Source organism: Trematomus bernacchii, unplaced genomic scaffold, assembly GCF_902827165.1.
Source record: "Trematomus bernacchii unplaced genomic scaffold, fTreBer1.1, whole genome shotgun sequence".
Lineage (NCBI taxonomy): Eukaryota > Metazoa > Chordata > Actinopteri > Perciformes > Nototheniidae > Trematomus > Trematomus bernacchii.
In genome coordinates, this window is record NW_022987429.1 from 630,817 (window position 1) to 647,740 (window position 16,924).

At 41.5% G+C, this 16,924-nt stretch overlaps 1 protein-coding gene across 1 annotated transcript in view; it reads left to right on the plus strand.

Annotated features, from left to right (window-relative positions):
• The window catches only part of fgfrl1a (fibroblast growth factor receptor like 1a), a 70,759-nt gene that overhangs the window by 30,328 nt on the left and 23,507 nt on the right, over positions 1-16,924 (plus strand). The window lies entirely within an intron of this gene.

Sequence of the window (16,924 nt, forward strand, 5' to 3'; positions counted from 1 at the left end):
ACGTCTATAAACAAAAGGCGAGCTTTATTTTCAAAGCTGAAGATCAAAAAACATGGCATGGGTAACACAAGGAAAATACTTCACCAAAAAGCTGACCGTGACTGACATGGAGGGAGACAGGAAAAACAAACAATGAACCGACAGGGGAACACAGGGAAAGACAAGACTAAATACAGAGAGGGGTAATCACGGGACGAGAAACAGCTGGGTAAGGGAGGCAGAAACACAAGGGCAACAGGTGAACACAATGAGACAATCAGACACAGGAGGAAAACAAGAGACAGGGAGAACAGAACAGCAAAACAAAACCCATTACCAGACAGACAACACTAACACCGTGACATAACACCAAGATCGTGACAATTTTTACCATCGTTGAGACCCGGGCTGTGTGATACTTTTCAAACTTTCAAAATTGTGATTGGACAAGAAAGCTACACTACTAGTCTCTTATTGAAAAAGTGTGGGGCTGTGTTTACGCGTGTGTTTGTATGATTACAGACGGTTTCCATCCTAGCATCTGTTTTTTCAGGCTTTATTTTTCTTTACTTTTTTTTCATTCTGGCTTGCTTGCATTGATTCTCCTGTGTGAGTTTCTGGGATATAAGAATACGTTATTTTATAAATTATAACATTAATATAATAAAGAAACAAACTATGAAACATAAACAACAGCAAACCTTGAATTCAATTCAAATGACAGACACTAAAGACAGCTGGAGGCGATACAATGCCAGTTCAGTGTAAATATGTATGTTTTCGACTGGTATAATTAGCCAGGTTTGGTTGGTGGGGCCATTATACAGTAATCAAATCTGTGTAATTCCCCAGACAATGAAGCGCTGCTTTTGTCTGAGTTGTTATGCTTTGTGCGCGTGTCTGACCACAATTGTTGTTCTTGTGTGTTCCTGTATGATTATGAATGAGCAGGAAATGTGTGTGTGGGTGTGTGTCTCCATTTCGATGTCTCTATGAAAGACACATTGTTGGGCTTTGTTTTTTTTCTACATGATCATTTTCCAACACGGCATCTGAAACACTGAGTCAGTTTTCAGTGTCTGATTGTAAATATCTTTATGTTAAGTTTTTCAAACTTTTAATTTCCAAAGTGGTGGCTATACCCTGTGACAAACTTCTTGTTTCTATACAGTTGAGACTCAAATAGCTTCTTCCCTTAACTTCTACCATGTAAACAAAATACCTGGCGGGTCAACGGTGTGTCAGTGCGCATTAACACATGCAAATCAGTGTGTGTATGTCTCTACAGCCCTCTGTGTGTGCATCATTCCATGTGTTTGTCTACATGCCATCCTGTGTGTGTGTGTGTGTGTGTGGTGTGTGTGTGTGTGTGTGTGTGTGTGTGTGTGTGTGTGTGTGTGTGTGTGTGTGTGTGTGTGTGTGTGTGTGTGTGTGTGTGTGTGTGTGTGTGTGTGTGTGTGCGTGTGTGCGTGCGCGTGCGTGTGCGTGTGTGTGTCAGGTTCCAGCGTTCCAGAGAATCTCTCTATGCCCACCGTCGGCAAAGTGCTGCGGTACAGATATAACCTGCCAATATTAATGTACCAAAGTGGGAATCTTGAAAGAATTCTGCTGGCAAAGAAACCTCTCAAATGTTACGATTTACAAAAAGACTCAATGCTTGTTTTCTTGGTATACATGTAGCAATATCTAGAATATGATATATACAACTTTTGCTTAAACCACAAAAATGAAACATCCTTGAAAGTACCGTTTCTGTTTCTGTCAGGGTTGCCATCCAATTTCAGGTGCACACATATACATGTTTTGCTTGTTAGCTCAATTATTTGGATAATTGGCCATGAATTAAGCGCTTCTATTCTCCAGTAATCATTATCGGTCTGTGATCCAGAGCTGTATCGGTATTGACCTGAACTTCAAAGGCGAGCTGGCATACAGAGGGCAGCGGGCGGGGGGGCAGCAGCTGCAGCTGAGGTCATCCAGGCAGACAGCTGCTGCCTCCCTCCCTCCCTCTCTCTCTCTCTCTCTCCCTCCCTCCCTCATTCACTCACACTCATTCACCGTCCCTTTCATTCACTTTCATATATGCGTGCACACATGTGCTTCAGAAGCAATGAATTGGGTGAACCCTCATGAGCTACTTTGGTCTCATTGAACTCGAAGAATTAGTACCTTAACAAGTGAAATAAGGACTTTAAGTAATCCTTTGACCATATGCCATCCAAACATGCAGAAAGCTTTCAATGTCAATTTAAAACCTTCAGATAGGTGCAATATTGGGCTGTTTTGATGCACCTGCAAAAGTAAAGGTGTTGTAGACAAAATAACCTTAGAGTCCAGTATCTGCTCTGGAGAGTTCAATCAAAGTGTAACATTTCAGATTGCAGATGTTTAAAATGTTTGTACTCATCTTTACATAAACATTGTCCCATGACAACGGGGCAAACTCAGCCTGCTGAGGAAGATGTTCTGATATATTTACCACAACAGCTATTAAATAGATATTGAAATGACATTGTGCCTTCAACTGCTGTTCCAAAGTCCATTAATGAACTTTGAAAATAAATATTGAAGTACTTAGGTAAACATTTTCTACAAATAATCATATTTGAAACTTCATACCTAAGCTCCAGAGCTTTTATTTTAGCACGTAATGAAAAACATTCTGTTTAAAAATGCCTTTAAGAAAACAAAACTTTAATTTTAAAAAAGGGTATTAAGACTCAAACGTTTACATGTCATTGCACCAAATCCCATTCAAACTGGGATCAAGAGAATTGCCACATGCTATCCAAGAAAAGAGGCTACATGACAACGTTACCACAGATTATACAAATGGTACCCAGAGACACTTAGTGCTGCACCGGGTTAACCTTCAGAGAGGACCCTCGCTGTAATACAAGCCGCGAATCATGCCATGGCATCTCCTTAGAGAGGCAGTTAGCGTGTTTTCATAGCTGGAACAATCTGCATAGCCAATGATGTTCAAAGCATGGATGCAGTTGTTCTGAGTTTCTCTCTCTGCTGCTTTGCATTGCCTCCTCCTCCTCCTCCTCCTCCTCCTCCCTCCTTTCATCTCCTCTCTTCTCCTGTGTGGTCCTGCTGTAATTATTCTATGGCCGCTGCGCTTCACAGTAATGAGCCCACACCTGCGTCTAGCGCGTTTCCACTACACGGCCTCGCTCGGCCCCGCTCGGTATGGCTGGGCCTCGTTAGGACTGGCTCACTTTATGGCGCATTTCCATTACAGTTTAGGAACTGGGGCAGTATCTATAGTAACGCAGTGTAGGCGGAGCCGTGACGTGATCTTCAGAGGACCCCAGAAAAACAACACAGCCGTTAGCTGTTAGCACTCAGAGCTCACAGCTCCTCATATATGTTCAGAAACTAGACAAAAGTTAAACAAGTACAAACCACAGACTGCCTGTGTCATGGTGAATACAGTCGCTGCTTTATTTATGTCTGTATAGGCCGTTGTTGTGAGTGTGGACGGTCGGAGCATTTACTGCGTTAGCTTAGCCAATCTCCATTTAGAAAACAAGCATTTTAAAAGGTTTTTCGCCTGCCGTCTGTCTGCAGACTTGACAAAGCATTAATTCATGGTTTTTACTAACCGGTATCAGTATGTTGTTACTTCGGCATCATTTTGAAACGTGTATTACAATTAAATCACGGTCAAATATGTCCATCTTGTTGTAGTTGTAGCCCCCTTGCCAGCGACGCTCTCTCTAGTTTAGCATACTCAGCCCGACTCAGCCTCGTTGTCTCTGGCCCTGGACCCACGATTTTATGAGGCCAGAAAAACTGTGAATTAGGACCCGCCGGCCGGTACTAGGCCAAGTGGAAACGCAACCAAAGACGGGCCGCTGACGTCACAGCCCTCTTAAACCGGGCTGCGCGCTGTAGTGGAAACGCGCCATAGTCTTTCCCTCTCAATTTCTAACTCTAAATATCTTTAGCACCTTTTTCCTATTAACGCCCAATCTCGGCACTCATTCCTCCATCTTCAGTCAGCCGGCTCGTTTTTCCTCAGTCACACTTTAATTTGTTTCAATATTTTCACAGTTTCCTATTTTTTCCCCCGACCGTAATAGCAATTTGATTGCCATAAAGCATCCTCTGTACCGCTGCCCTGTGGTTGGGAGTGACGGAGAGGCGTTTGTGTGAAGGCAGGCTTTTGTTGGCGGGGCAAATTAGAAGATTCCTTGAAGTCTTTTATCGTGTGTAGGTTGGCAAATGTTTGCGTGAGTAAATAGTCTTTGTGTGTGTGTATACGTGCTTGTTTATCTGAGAGGTTGTGTATGCATGCGTTGGTGTATGCAGATTTATGGGACCACCAGTAAAGAGAGACTCTGAGAGATTTTTTTTTTATGCTCAACAAACATCAATGTCCTCAAAGAATCTGTTCGCAAAGAGAGCTCTCATTTCTTCTCCCAATCTATTTTTCTCTCCTGTCAATCTTTTGTAATTATTTTCACTCTCCATGAATGATGAAAAATGATATTTTAAAACAGATGTGATAACAATGGGAGCGTGTCTTCAGCAAATTTAGGAAGTTATGCGTAAGAGAGAAGGAAATGTTTGTTCGAGTTTTAATGAAAATCTTCATCAACTCACTTGTGTCTGATGGTGTGATGATTTGTGATGATTTAAGAGCCCAACCTCAGACGCTGACATCTGGCCATAATTGTCGTACAAAGAGAAAAAGAGAGGAGGAGAAAGATATCAAACATAGAAATACTGTATGTCTGAATTAATGAGCTTTTGCATGATTTATATTCATCAAGCTGCAGATGCATAATGAATGTTGAAATAAGAAAAATGAAAGCGCAAGATGGAACGTGAAAATATACACAAAGCAGTTCTTGGTAGAGGATTGTTTCAGAAAAATGATTCTATTCAACATCTTTTTCAAACTGAGCGCTGCAGTTTTATGCCAGGATTAGTCCTATAACAATGCCAAATGCAACTCAAATCAACTATCACTTAATACAGACTGACACCATGAGGTCACATGGCTCAATCCTGTATGTCACGACAATTCAATGTGAAGTCGCATGCAGGAAAAATGTTTAAAAAATGTTGCTTCAGTCCAGTTCTTGGAAAGCAAATCACGCTCCTTCATTCAGGTTTATTCCGTCTCTATTGAACTGCATTGCATGTGTGAGACTGCAGCTGTCTTCCGGCCAAAAAACGCACACATCGGATCAGGTTGCAGACCGACATCATCTCTGGATCCCTCAGTTCCTACGGCCTGATACCTCCTCTGTTTTTGTCTTCTCACGTTACGCAGTTTTTAATTTAGATATCTGGTGCCTCGTCTGGAGAGGATGTAGAGGTGGCCAAGGTTTGCAGCCTAATTGGTATGAGTCATGCACACACACATGTAATTGCACAGTGCCTTAAAATCTCAAATAACACAACCTAACCCTCACCCACCTACGTACAAACACACCAGGGCAGCTGTGCCTGTCTTGCTTTATTTTTTCATGTGTGTTTTCGTGTGTGTGCGTGCATGGGTTAAGCGTTCTTACCGCCAGATTCTTCTGCTCAGGTTACACACACAGCACTTTCTCACTAATGGCAGAAAAATGCATGGAGTGAACCTGGAGCTGCAGCTCGCTGGTTTTCAGGAACCGCTCAGTTGGTGTTCAGTTTGAGGGTTTGAGGCCTCACAGGGGATTTTCTTTTCCAGGCAGGTCTCAATCATGATTTACAGAACATGAAAAAGAAATCATCGAGTGGTTTAGCCCCCCTCTTCTTAAACTATAGTGTTGCCTTCACTAACCTTGAATCAAATCCCAGGTTTCTCCTGTGTTTCTCCTTTTGACTCTTTCTTGCTGCCTGGAAAAAATATACAAAGGTTTAGTGCTGCCTTCTCAGCTTATTATGCTTTATCGGTTTTTCCATTTCCCGTAGTGTGTTATGTCGTTTTTTTGTCCATGTAGATAGAATAGAATTGGAGGGATGAAACCCTCTTTAATGGTCACACATGCAGAGCACACAGCACACACAGTGACATTTGTTCTCTGCATTTAACCCATCCTAGTAATAGGAGGCTAAAAATCCCAAAGGTCACTCCAGAGGGAGTTTCTTTCCCACACAATTTCCCACTTTTTGTGATATAAACCCACACATAAATGTACAATTTAAAAGAAATGTGTCAATTCTTCCCGCACCATGGCACCTCCAACATCGGGAGCCACTAAAAAAAGAAAGGAACCAGAGCTAAACCAACTATATTGTGATTACCTGATATGCATCTTAGACCAGAAGCACTCAGGGACGATCCAACTTTAAACTTGAAGGCAGAACCGCTAAACCACTGATCAGAGTTTCACAACATTTTATTAATGAGTTGGAGGAATTACACCAGAGATAGAGAGAGTGAGTGTAAAGCTTTATTTCTTCTCTATCACTCTGCATCAGATCTGTTATGCTGGTCCTCCTGTTGTAACATTTTGCCACCTTTACATCGAAGTAAACAAAGCCTCTCCTCCGGAAATCAGGGTGGCACTGGGAAGAAAGGAGATGTAAACATGCTGGTGTGTGTGTGTGTGTGTGTGTGTGTGTGTGTGTGTGTGTGTGTGTGTGTGTGTGTGTGTGTGTGTGTGTGTGTGTGTGTGTGTGTGTGTGTGTGTGTGTGTGTGTGTGTGTGTGTGTGTGTGTGTGTGTGTGTGTGTGTGTGTGTGTGTGTGTGTGTGTGTGTGTGTGTGTGTGTGTGTGTGTGTGTGTGTGTGTGTGTGTGTTCATATGAAAGTGCATGGGGGGAATGTGGAGTTACAGACAAGGGGGAGAAAGACCAGAGTCAAGTTTCAGAAGCTGTTTTTCACCTTGTTGTTGAGTCCAGTTGAGACAAACACAGATGTACCAAGATATATATGTGCTGTATCTTTCGATACGTATCAACAAGACAGGTCAGGAAGACATTTAGTTGTTTTTCCATGCACTCACACAAAAACGCACACACATCTCAGACAGATGTGAACACACTCCTCAGAGGCCCTGGCCTCCTTTTCACGGCTGTCTGTCCCACATCCTCTCGTTCTGCCTCGTTTCACTTCAAGCAAAGACACGGAAAGACACCGAACGGGACAAAGAGACGGAAAGAAAAGAGTAAATATTATGGAAAATGTTTTTTTTCCTGACTTCAGTTTGAAGATGTGAACAGGTCTGGAGAACAAAAAACAATAAGGATTAGAAGTTTTGTATAATCCCATGTCCTAACAGGTAGAGATGTCACTCTTATATTCAACACAGGAGATATGTATATACAAAACACATCATCTGTGAGAAAGTAAACACTCAACAGCATCTGCACAACACTTGTTTAATAGGTGCACTGTTAAAAAATGAAATACTGGACGAATAAGTATAAAAAAACATCAAACAACAAAATATTGAAGATGAGTCCTTTTAGACCATTTACATGCACAAAAGCCAATATAACCCACTACAGGAAGGGGCCCCTTTAACTTTTTGAACCTATTGCATCCTCACCAAGACTGCATCTCATATCTTGCACCTCTCACCTCACCTCCTTTGTCCTTCCTCTTACCCCTAGATTCCACCGGGTCCGTCTGCGCCGCGTTACGGCTGCGCAGCGGTTTTGGTCCGGCCTCCTCAGGCGTCATACCCTACCAGGCGCGTTTCAGAAGCATTTCAGAAGCGGAGCGTCTTGCCTGCCGGCTCGCATTTTTTGTTGATTTGGGCATATTTCCTGGACAGGCTACTTTGTACAGACAAAGTTAATAATAACTGTAATATTCCAGTTATAAACGACATGAATCAAAGATGTGTTGCTGTATTTTAGTGGTAAAAAATAATTATTCTATATATATAATTTACACAGTGCCTGTAAACCGGAGGAGAACGCTGGCATTTCTCCTCCTACTTGCGCCGCGTCAAAAATAGGATTCATCCTAATTTTAGAGGAGCCCTGCGCCGAGACGCTTCTGGGACGCTTCTGGGACGCTTCTGGGACGCTTCTGAGCCGTAACGCGCCGCGTGTGGTGGAATAGCACCCATTGACTAGAGTGGCCATGATCGCCGTGAGCACCGCGCCCGCAACGCGCCCGCAACGCGCAACGCGCCCGCAACGCGCCCGCAACGCGCCGCAGACGGACCCGGTGGAATCTAGGGGTTACCTTCTCCCATAGCCGCTTTCACACCAAGTACTCTGCCGTACTTAGTTCCCTGTACTTAGTCCCGCCGAACTCTTTAGTCCCGGAACTGTCCTAGTAGATCGCTTTCACACCGGAATAAGTCCCTGAGGGAGGATTACGCAAATGAAGCCACTGACGTCACTTCTTCAAATAAAATGGCGGCTTCACAAAACTTTTCAGAGTTTCACGGGGCGTAGTTTGCAATTCGCCCAGCCAATCAGAAATTGGAACCTTTTTCTCCCAGGGAAAGTCCGTGCTCTCTAGCAGGGACTAAAAAGGGGGTGAAAAGGTTCGCAAAAAAAAGTTCTAGTTCCAGATCTTTTTGGTGCGAATGCAAAATCCCAGGAACTATCAGAACTATTCCTGGGAAAAGTACTCCGGTGTGAAAGCGCCTATTGTTCTTTCTTCTTCTTGTTCTCTCCCTCTCAAACCCCCCTGTGGAAGTCTTCCTGCCACTCCACCAGCCAAGAGAAGATATCTTCCCTCTCAAGCTCCTCTTTCTTTCCCTTTCTGTTTGTCTTCATGCTCCATTTACATTTGTCTATGTGCATTTGCGTGTGTGTGTGTGCATGTGTGTGTGTGTGTGAGTATGTGTGTGTGTGTGTGTGCGTGTGTGTGAGTATGGCCTGCATCTACTTTTTGTATGCCAAGTCAAGCTCCCATAGACCCCTAATGGATCTTAAATACCCTCTGCTAGCTTACTCTTCAATTCTCCATACGAGATGCCATCTGTCAGTCAGCGGGCCTTTTTTCCTCGAGGACCTGAGCAGTCATTTTGAAGAAGAAATCCACCCGAAAACAGAGTGAAAGCACACGAATTATGTGATTTTGGATAGTTTATAATGCTAATGTCTCTCCCTGAAGTTTGACATTTTTTCAATTCAGCTTCTCCAATCAAATGTTTTCTCTCAAATGATCAAAATGTCATGTGAATCTGTTCAGGTCTGCCTCCATTGTTTCCCACTTGGCATCACCTGTGTTTTTAGTCTTAACAAAAATGAATTAACAAAAATACAAATCAAGAAATCCATTTCAATCATTCTTAGTACACTCCTCCTTGGTTCGTCTGCCTGCTCCTCATACTACACTATATCTCCTTTTCATATTTGGTTTTAGGGTAGACTTTGCCTTTATCTGCCAGCTGTGCTCAAAGACTAAAGCAAAACGTGTTTTCACTCTGCGTTTCCACAGTAACTCTCCCATAGCTAATATGAGGTGTTACCTTACTTCCCAGTGTGTGTTTTGGCATAGTGGGCATCCTCTGAGTACAACATATAAGTATGATAAGTAACAAATGTAGCACAATTTAACATGGGCCATTTGGTGCACTATTACTCATATCGTGAAGTATGCTGTGTCCCCAAATACAAGTAAAGCTGAATATTTGAGGATGTGGGCTGCCTTTAAGCATCTCAGTTCCTCAGTTTGTTTAATGTAATTAATACCAAACTTCTCGATGTGAGTCCAACAGTAACAGAAGATGAGAAGGGGGTGAGGGGAAAACGATACAGAGAATTCTTGGCAATAATGGACAAAATGTTATAATCACATAGTAAACTTTTTTTAAAGTATGTTTATATTAAAATTGTAACACTTTTAGGCAGAAAGTAACACTGTGTTAACACTAAGTATCAAAAACTGTAGTGAAAGCTGGCATCAAGTATCCGGTCCTATGGATTTAATTCTAATGTGTGTTAATTAGATAAGATGTAGTTATTGTATGTTGTCCAAACAGCATTTCAAATTTGAGAAGTTTAACGTATTTTACTAAAGAATACACATTTGTAGGAGAATAAAGTGTTTACTTTTCTCTTAGCAAGGTATTAAATTAAGTATTTTCATTGTATCCACACAGAAAGTCAGACATCAAATCTTATACGGAAGATACGGAAGGTTTTTTAGCAACATGCAATAAAAGGACATTCACAAGAAACAATCAGAAGGAGTTTAGTGCTAATTCCTTAATAATAATAATAATATATAATATAATGTTGTTTTTTCATAAATTATTTAGCAATGAAGTAAGTGATGAAGCAACTAAGACAACATGAGGTGTTAAAGCAGAGAGAGTTCAGAAATGTTGAAGTCATCAACAAATCCTCTCAAGGAGACACTCGCTGCTCTTAGAGTGGTGCTTATAGATGTGTCCTGCTCCCCTTCACTATGCATCCTCCTGCATACTCTGCATTCTCACTGCAAAGGGGTTAACCTCTCCAAAACCTCATCAGTGCAAACACACACACACACACACACACACACACACACACACACACACACACACACACACACACTGCAAAGATGATTGGTATGAAAGAAGAGATGGTAAGGGGAATTGTTGCGCGACAGATGGTCAGAACTTCATTAAAACCTAATCACTCTAAGGAATAGATAAATACATCTGTACATGAAGACTTTGAGGTCCATACAAATATTTGATAGGTAAATACAGCACTGATACACCATGTGTAGGTCATTAACAGGACTGAACTCATTTTGACCAATATAACGTTTGGGAGAGTGATAATGTTGTCATCAGAATTGGTGACGACTCCTAGCAAACAGATGTTTTTTTTATTCTATGGAGTATGATGTCTCGGCCAGGACTTCTCTGTAGCACGACAATATTGAATTTGAAATGGTATTCTGACACACATTTCAGCTTTATCAAATATTTCGTCTCCTGCTATTTGAGAACTGCAGTATGCCATAGTGCCCTAGTCAAATGATAGAACGATAGATTTTTCTACATGAATAAAAGAAATCAAACACATCTTCTGATAAAATGTGGATATTACTGCAGATAATTGGAACCAAGATAAATACATAACAGGAGTTTTTCTAACGCAGATATACTATATTTCTGTGATAATGCCATGCGGAGGGATGGATAGATGAGGAGAAAAAGAATAAGAAAGATCTAGGACATATGAGGAGGGAGGTAGAGGGGTGTGTAGTGAGGGTATTCGTGTCTGATCAGAGCAGTTAGCAGGGGAGCTGTGTACTTCTGAATAGACAGCTTAGTGGCCATTATGCGCTCTGGAGGATTTGTCCTGTTCACTATTGTTACCCTCAGGAGGAAGCAACACACGCACACACACTCACTCACACACACACACACACACACTCACACACTAAGGCAGACACACATGCAGATAGACACACTCGGCTAAATTGTCATTTGGATTCTTATTTTATTTCCCATTTCAATCTTTAGTTTTACTTTTAACATACAAAGACAGATGCACCCATGGCTTCGGAGAAAAACACACACACACACACACACACACACACACACACACACACACACACACACACACACACACACACACACACACACACACACACACACACACACACATACACACACACACACACACTCACACACTGCCCCTACCCCCCAGCCTGTAACTCAATAATAGGCCGTTCTATTGACAGACATGCTTGTTCGCTCAAGGAGTCTTTTCTCATTAGGGCTGGGGTCTGTCGCTGGCCCTGCAGGCTCCATTGTCCACTCCGAGCGGGTTATTAGGCCTTCCCGCTGTAACAACCCCCCCCGCTGAATAGACCTGAGGAGATGAGAGCCGGCGAAGGGCAGGACAGGGTCTGGCAATTAGCAAAGACATGTTTGAAGAGAGGAGGGAGAGACAAGAAAGGAGGAATCAAGCAGAAAGAGAGCGCGGACCTGCGCTACAAAAAGGCTTCTTTTGAAGTTTTAGAAACTTTTGTCTGCTTTTTGCCGCTTCGCTATTGCGCCATCATCAAAGGCAAAGACTGGTTCTTCAACACGCAATATCCCTCCTCCTCCTCCTCCTCCTCCCTCTCCCTCCTTTCTTTCTTTTCTCTCCTGTTCTTCTATCTCATTCGTTACTCCTCTCCCAGAAATGCATTGGGCCCGCGCTGAAAAGCTCTGTATCTCCTGCAGCCGCTTTGATGTCTTAATGACGACGTGAAGAGCGAATTATGCTCCCAGATTCCCCCCTTCACTCTGCTTTTGTCGCTCTTCAGATTCCAGCAGTTACATCTGGCTTTTCCAATCTCACTGACAACAAGCAGGCGGGATACAACGGAAAAACGCTCGCATTCAGAGCAGCCGGCATGGAAAAACTTGTTCCTCTTATCAAAAGGTTTATCAAAGTTTCAGCTATGTATCCCAAAGCCAGTGTTTTATCTGGATTTGATAAAGCCTCGTTGGCTATTCAATGTTTTCTTGTCATGTGGTCGTACAAGGCGGGCAGACTAAACTGTTGTTTTTAAAACTCCCACCACGCCATATCTCAGCTCCAGGAAGTTTGATAATATCCTTTTAACGCGTTGTGTTTTTAAACATTGAGCATAGCTGAGGGGAAAGAGGCAGACAAAAATGACTGATTACAGAAAATGACTGTTGACAGAAATATCAAATGAAATGATATGTAATTTGAAACAGACAATGTCACAAGAAATGAGCTCGAACAGGCTGCTGTTGTTCAGAGCCATCAGGTGTGTGTGTGTCTGCATGTGCTTACTTGTATGATGTGCATTCCACTGCATTATATTTCACATAAACGCTTGAACAATATGTTTTTTTTTGCCGTGTGTGATGGGTCTGCGGCGCCTCTGCTATCAGCCTGGAGTTTGATCAGTGTGACAGCATGCTAAAAACTGATACTGACACACACACACACACACACACACCAACACACACACACACACACACACACACACACACACACACACACACACACACACACACACACACACACACTGTGGTTACAACCAATCTCTTCTCTACATTCATCTGTTCTGACTCTTTTTGGTATTTCTGTAACTGCCTTTAGGCTACATTTGTAGTACTGTAATTTTGTCTGAATTCAGAATATTGAATTAATTCTTTGCACGTACTGTAGCTCTTTGGCAAGCAAACCAAATCTGACGCCCTTTTAAATGCCAATCCAGAGATGTTTAGCTGTTACAGGATAGTCCATGCTTCCATTCAGCGCTAACATCATAACTCAATTTCTCTGTATGCGAGCCTTGTTTCGTTGGGTGTTCTGACGCTTCATGCCAACATCGGTCGGGTTTAAGCCTCCGTGACGAGTCGAGTGTGTCCTTTTTCGCTTCTCGGCTGTAACTTTAGTTGGCCTGAAGACCAAAGCTCTCACAAGCACTGGAAACAGAAGTAAGAAGAAAGAAAGCGAGAGCGGAGGATGTGTCGATGTTGTCAGTCGTGTCGTTAAACAACGAGAACAAGCCGCAGAGTTAAGCCGCTCTGAGCCACCGCAGACCCTTCTCCTCCTACTCTACTCCTACTGTATTCTGCATATATCCATTTAGGACTCAGCATGTGGTAACATAAATGCCGCTCTGACACACAATGAATATGGCATTGGTTTTCCTACATTTTTAAAGTATGTAAATCAACACGAATTAGAGAGATGTTCTGCCTCAAGGCATCAGATTCCCTCCTGTAGATGACTTTGGACTAAACACATTTACATGAGAGTACGGCTTGATGAAATCTGTGTTGAAATGACATTTTTAATCAAATACATCAATACCAATATTTGGACAACATTGTAAGGTTGACTATCTGTGATTTCACAAAATATTCAATGAGATTTGTGATAAATTGTGCTAAAAAAAAGGACAGAAACTAATCACATCTAAGACTATATCTAGGACTATGTCTAATACTATGGTATTGATATAATATTGATATAGTATATTGCCTAGCTTTAAATGACAACAACAGAAATGTGTGTTGCCTATTTACACAAGGACACTTCTAAATACATTACCCAGTTTCAATACAGCTCCTTCACTGTGAGATATGCAAGCTGCTGAATGTCTTTTCAGCTCTCATTCACTATCGGAGGTGAGTTACACGAACATAGCATCCCACTTTGTGCCGCTTTTTAAGGTTTCTGTATTCTTAAATCACAAACAGCTCTGAGTAACACAAATGAGAGATGAACAAAGCAGGCATCCAGGTGAGTCATGTTGAGACGTGGCCCGGCGGCACATCATGATGAGCGGCTTGGTTTTACATTGTTGTAAATAGTTGTTCATCAAAGACAGCCTGTCAGCATGTAGCCTCTCACAGCAAAGTGTGCCAGCTTCTTTGAAGTTCAACGAGACGACCGCATATTCTCAACACATACACTAAAAACACATCTATCAGGGGTGTGTAGAACCTCATAGGCACTTTAGTACACGCAGATCTGTGCAGAAACAATCATACATCCAAGCATGTGCAAAGAAAACAAACTCCTGCACACATTTGTGGACATGCAGATGAAATAGCAACACTTCAGAGGTCCAGCAGTTGCTTTGAAGTGTGACATGTTTTAAAGCCTCTCTAAAAATTCCTGCAGGGATCACGGTTGAAACAGCGGTAGGCAGGCAAGGGCCACTAAGAAGCTAGGACATTTTAAATATTTATGTTAGTGTTATATATGTGTAGAGATTATTTATTTTACTGGGAATACTGGGTGGGTGGAGTTAACTGCATCAGGGTGCTTCAATAAAAGCAGTTATACATTAGCAAAATGTATATTATGTAAAGTTGTTCAATCAGATTTATTTAATGCTTAAAAGCATATTTGCCACTCAAAATGTATTGCCTTAATTAACTATTTTACTTAAGTTAAAGTACTATATTTTAAGTATAACTTTAAATTGAGTAAAAATGAACCAAATTCCTGAATCCTATTACATAATATTAGATTATTGATGGATTTAATTTTTTTATTGTGGTCATCACCTTATTTTTGAAGCTTGTAAAGGTAGAGCTGATTTTATTAACTTTAGATATTGCCAGGTATCTTAGCCTACAATAATGTATTATCAGTTATTCGATGATTCATATTTTGTTTAATTATTCTAAATCTCCTAAATAGTAACTGAAGTTATCAATAAATATATATGGAAAAGGGTGCCTGTGCAATGTAGTGGAGTTGAATAACTTAAGTAGATATACATGTTTAAATTCCATCATTAAACTAGTATTTGTATGTACAAATATGACATATTTTACTCTTGAACAGTAACTTACTCTTAAGTACTCTGCAGCGCATATTATGAAGAGTTGACGTATACAAAAAATTGTATTATGAATAAGTACTCAATAGTCATGATTAACAAATAGTCGTTGTTAGACGGAGATGCATATAACATGAAATAAATCTGACTGCAGAAGGCAATAAATGAAAGAACATGAGGATTCATGTATGAATATTCATTAATAAAGAGTGGATTAGCCTTATGGAAATAATAAAGTTATTAAGATATAAAAGGAAAACTTTGTGCAATTTGTACGAAACCTTAAAGGTGGGATAGGTAATTTTGGAGAAACCAGCTCGAGTGCGCTAGAAAAAATCTGCCACTTCCTTACAGAGCCCCTCCTCCAACACACACGAACGCGCACATGACCAATGAGGGCACGAGATAACTTTGTGCCCCGATGGAAGGCTGACAGGCAGGTAGGCCATCCAGTTATTTTAGCCGGGCCAGCTAAAATGATTGGTCGTGCTTTTTACAGCGCTACGGCTTCCACAGATGACATTTTTTTATGGATTTTTTGTCAAAGCACTTAAGATATTCATTGCTATCGGGATGTTAAGAGCATTCCATGGAATATAACAAAAAGTGTTTCTGAAATAAATTACATACCCCACCTTTAATTGGGGATTTTCATCTCATTATTTTCCAGCATTTGCGAAAGCACCGCCATGCCAAGTTGTGAAAGTGAATTCATGGATGTAAGATGAGAAAAGGTCAAATGGGTAGAAAGCTACTAAAGTAATAATGAGTAGATATTTAACTAGAGTATAATTTGATACAGGGAAGAGCAGGGTGGGCGAGGCAGAAAAAGCTTGAGCGTTCAAAGTGCCGAGCCGAAGCTGGCGGTGTGCGTTTCAAAGGCGGCGCGTGGCCATGGATGTGAGAGATTCGTTAATTCAGCAAAGTAAAGCGCTGCCTTGATGTTTACTAGAGTTACACAGGCAGCAGCTGGACCACTGCACGCACTCACGTATACATACATGCATACACTACACGCACACAAAGGCACCGTTACAGTACACACACAAACGCACAGCGTTGCAAATGACAGTGCACATGTCCTCGCTTTCAAGCAGATGCACACATAAATGCAGGCAGATGCACCAATACGCACTCAAAAATACACATTGCATACACATGGTCACGTGCACCAAGACACATCTTTTGTTTTAACACATTTATTCGCACACAAACATTCAATAACATGAAACCAACAAAGGTAGACCACACATGTTCATAAAAATGAAGTAAAGATATATCAACAAACATGAGTTAAAAGTAGTTTTTGCACAAATACATACACTTGCATTCAAAAACAAAGACCCATACAACTGTTGTTTCTTTATTTAGTCACTTAATTACAGCCAGATCTTTAAATACAACAATAATTGTGTTGTTTTTTGACCAAACGTATTTGCTTTTTAGGCAGACATGGCCGTTTGAGAAAATGATTTGGGTCCACAATATCAATAAGTTGTTTCTCCGTCCATCACTCTGTTGTGTTTCTGCGTCCTGTTGTGCAATAGACCGTCACGGGACAGAGGCTACGCTTTGCCGATGTGGACATCCTCTATATTTGGGATATGACGGTAGTTTTTTTATAAGCCGGGATGGTTTGAGGTGCAGCAAATGCTAAATATATCTGACCTGGGTGCTCTTAAACAGACCGTGCACCTTCTCCGTTAAAGTTAGGAGGAGTGGATCTCAAACTTTTGGGGCTACAGGTGACTTTTTTTGACAGG